Here is a 4,366-nt window from a genome sequence, read left to right as displayed (position 1 = left end):
TCTATAACCGAAGGACTGCATAAGCTTATCCAGAACGAAACTTTTGGTCCAGCAGAAGTTTTTATCAGTAAAGAGGAAGTGTGTGAAATTAAAGGAAAAAGGAGGATATTCAGTACAGATCTACAAAAAGACTCAAAATCTATGCTTGTAGTTCTCTAAGTAAATATTTTTGAATGAAATTTACTTTAGTGGATAACAAAACCCTGTTAATAGATTTGAAATACTTGGTAGCTACATTTTGGAAAAAAAATGTTCATTCAAAAGTCTAAAGCCGGGTATATGCTAAAAAATATGCTGGCAGCATACAACCTTATTAATTCAGAAATGTTTTATTTTTCTCAGAATAGCTATGGACTTTTTGAAACTTTTTTTCCAAACAATGATATATTTGAAAAAAAAATCAAATAAATTAAGATAAAAAGTTATTTTTATTACATTTTTTTGTAAAAAGCTGTGGATTTTGTAAATTTTAACCAAAATTTTATTTTTATTAAAATTTTCAATCTTCATGTATGGATTTTGTAAATTTTAACCAAAATTTTATTTTTCTTACAATTTTCAATCTTCATGTATGGATTTTTGTAATATTTTTCCAAAAAATAAATTTCATATATGACATATTCTACAAAAAAATTTTATAATTCAATTATTTTTTTCCAAAAAAATATTTTTGTTATAACTTTTTTGTGAACTTTGGATTTTTATTTTTTTTTATTAAAAAAAATCGATTTTATCTGAGTAGCTGTGACTTTTTGTAATTTTTCACCATAAAATTTGATAACAGAAATTTAATTTTTGTAATTTATTTCAAGAAAAATTAATTCTGGATTTTTTTGTTTTCAAATAAATTCTAAAAACTAAGCCCCACTATAATCCTTTGGAAGTCCCAACGATCAGTTTTTCATAAGCTTGGATATTTTATATAGCATAATAGCTACAATATTATGATTTTGTGGTCACCGTTGTACCCTAATGTCCTCACATTGAAAAAAAAAAAAGAATCCAAGAAATCAAAAAGAAAAACAGGAACGACTTTTATGAAAAACTCTATATAAAATTCACAGAATCTTGATTAAAAATTGATAGAGATAGGAATAAAAAAGGCATTATTAAGATAAATATATAATTGTATATAATCTGATTTAATGTTTAAGGAGGATACGTATGTGCGATTAAATGTAGATTCAAAGGAATAACAATCACTCTTATAAATATCAGGGTGTATAATATCCAAGGGTGTCTTGGGAATTTATACACAATGTTAAAGTACCCTGATGAAAAAGTTTAAGACACACCTGTGTAGACTTTTTAGCTGGACTTTGAACCAGTAAATAGTATAGTTGAAGACAAAAATTCAGAGTGTCGTTTGCTTTATTTTGACAATAAAATTAACATAGTAAGGATTATCCGATTAAGATGGTTCCGACCAGTTTTCTAGCTAATCTTCTGTTCCTGGAATATAGAATAAATGCTCACACGCCGGCCCAACTCAACAGTTTCCATTATTTTATCAACAATTTTTTTTGCTACCTGCTCCGCCTTTTCAATTTGGCTGTTGTGATGCTGAAGAAAATATTGATTTTTTTTTATTTTTACTTCCATTTTGGAACCCTGTAACACACAACTGGCTTCACAAAACACAAAACTGTCCTCGAACTTTTTTTAAATGTACGCTTAACCATTAAGCATACTTTAAGCCTTTTTGGATGCAATTTAATAATCGTGAGATATACCACATTAAAGATATTTAGCAAAAAAAACTCATACCTTTTTACTTAACCTAATAAATAAGAATTGGTAAACATTTGTATCGTTCTAGCAGTTTTTTAGAAGGTTAACAGTATTTTTTTAGTAGAAGGAATTAAGCTTATTTTCTAATTTCCCATATTTTATATCAAGTTCTTAAAAGATTTTGTTTTTTAATAAACTAAATAACCAATGAATGTCTTAATTTGTTTTTCAATGAATTATGTGATGATTAATTAAGACCTTTCATAGAATCTTCTCACAGTAAAAATAAATAATATTATAAAATAACTCATTAAAATAATGTCTTTTAGAGGCTTGGAAAGTACCTGCATTATGTTTTTTCAGAAAAATTCAATTTAATATACTCTTTCTTTACAATAAATGCTATAAAAAGCTAGGTAAAAAAGAGATTTATAATAGTCAATTTCTTTTCAAAAAGGTGTCAATATATGTAGGCACGTTGCTTCTCCACTATAATTAGGTAAGCCTACGCCATATAAGCTATGTTTTGCAAAGCTCTTTAATGATGAATTAATCTTAATTATGTGTTATTATATATGTATTACCATGTTTGATGATTGATGATGGTGAAAGTAATAACTATAAAATAATTACACATATACATATATATCGCAATTACGTGTGTACCCAGGACAAAATTCTTGAAAAGTAAAAATTAAAAAGACATGATATAATTTCATTATAAAGAGTTGAATTTTATTATGCTTAAAGCAGCTGTCTCTACGTATTATGAGTTCAAAAACGGTATTGCGTACTATGGTTTTCATATTTATTATATAAATCAAAGACTTTAAGTACAATTTGCATACGATCAATAGAGATGTTGTGAAAATTGTAGAAATAGTTCCAAGTAAAATTTTAAAAAAGGAACTTTGATAGACGACTTATCAGCTGCTATTGATCACTTTACAAAATAAAGTGCTTTTGTTTTTTTTTCTGAAAAAAAATTCTAAATGTTTGAAATTTATTTTTGAATTATTTCTTAGAAATTAATTAAATTATAAGGAAATTAATTTTGAAGCCGTTAGGGATCAAATTAAGTTAGAAATTATTAAGGGGAGTCGTCTGGATTTTGGAATTAAGTTTTTATTAAATTTAATTTAAAAATATTAAATTTAATAAAAAAAATTTACCCCTATTTCTGGCTAAATTTTTTTCTCAAAAATTTCAAATTAAATTTTTGAAAAAAAATTACTAAAATCTAAAGCTATTCATAAAAGATTTCAAATATTCAATTTTTCCTCTGCTGCATAATTTTCCTGAATGGAAAAAAAAATGTACACCTATCTTCGATTAAAATTGTTTCATCCTGACCAAAAAAAAAATCTAGTCAAAACCAAAATTGCTTTAACTTGGGGGGAGGGACTAGATCCCCTCCAGCCCACCCCCTGCAAACGCCCCTGGTGATTAATGATAATATTATTTCAGGAGGACAATTTCAGCCTATGACATGTGTAAGGTATCGTGTTCAAAATATTTTTCAAAAAACTTATCTATGTTTTAATGCTCTCGTTATAGTAAATGTATATTCACTGATAAATAATTTTATGATAATTTGAACGAAGATGGGTTTTTTTTGTTGTTTTTTTTTGTTATAAAAACAAAGGAAGTATCCTAATCTGTGACCATTGCCCCATCATCACCGGATTGTTCAACAAGAGCAAAGCTTCTCCTCCGCCACCTCTTCCACCTTCAATGATAGCCAGTTAAAGATCAACAGCATCCTTCTCAATCACGATGAACTTTTTATTTCCACCAAGGATGGCAGTTGAGGTATTTTTCGATTCAAGTCCACTTCGTTGGTGATCATATCTTTGGCACCAAGTGAGCCATGTTTAATAACCAGTTTGCAATCCGGGAATGAATCCATGTGTCTCTCAAGATAGGATTGTGAGTGGGCAACAATAGCCATGCCCTTTCATTTGTAAAAATTGTCAATGGGGCACATTTAGTAGATATGAGGTCCTATGTCGTCAAAGCTGGCCACCAAGAAGCCCACTCCATAGAGACGTTTGTTGTGGCCTTGAATGCAGAGCTGTATTTTATGCCCAGTTCCTGCATCAAGACGTTAATTCTGATAGAAGTATCTTTGAAGTGTTGCAAGTAGTTATACTCCATCTTCATCCACCGATAAAGACTTTTGGCGTCCGCCGTGAGTCCCGCCGTCGCCAAACCAACGTGACTATCCAGCGTCATGACTTTCTTTTGAGGATAGCTCAAACCCGTTGGAGCTCTAGAGAAGGACACAAGAAAGGTATAATTGGTTTTTGTTATTGAGAACCACAATGACAGAACCTTGCTCCCGTTCCTCCGTTGCATACTCTACCTGGAACAATCACCCCGCTGGGCTCCAGGTTGTTACTTACATGTCATACTTATTCCAAAACATTCTTTAATTGGATCCTGTATTTTATTCAAGTAATAATAATCATGTAATTTTTGTCAATTTTCATAGAGACCATTGTTAATTCATGCTAATTTCATCTGATCATAATATAAATAGTTACTTAAAACGAATATATATAAGTATTGTATCATATCTCTATTGAATTATTATTATAAAATATGGGGAAATTATTTTGTGCATAAGACCGTT

The 4,366-nt window shown here is 29.3% G+C and overlaps 1 pseudogene; it reads right to left on the bottom strand.

Moving 5' to 3' along the window:
* Positions 1-3,384: 3,384 nt before the first annotated feature.
* LOC121127769 (proteasome subunit alpha type-1 pseudogene) lies at positions 3,385-4,159 on the bottom strand (annotated as a pseudogene).
* Positions 4,160-4,366: the final 207 nt, after the last annotated feature.

The sequence above is a fragment of the Lepeophtheirus salmonis genome, chromosome 1, assembly GCF_016086655.4.
Source record: "Lepeophtheirus salmonis chromosome 1, UVic_Lsal_1.4, whole genome shotgun sequence".
Lineage (NCBI taxonomy): Eukaryota > Metazoa > Arthropoda > Copepoda > Siphonostomatoida > Caligidae > Lepeophtheirus > Lepeophtheirus salmonis.
The sequence above is the reverse complement of the archived record's forward strand: the minus strand, read 5'-3'. Positions and strand labels throughout refer to the sequence as shown.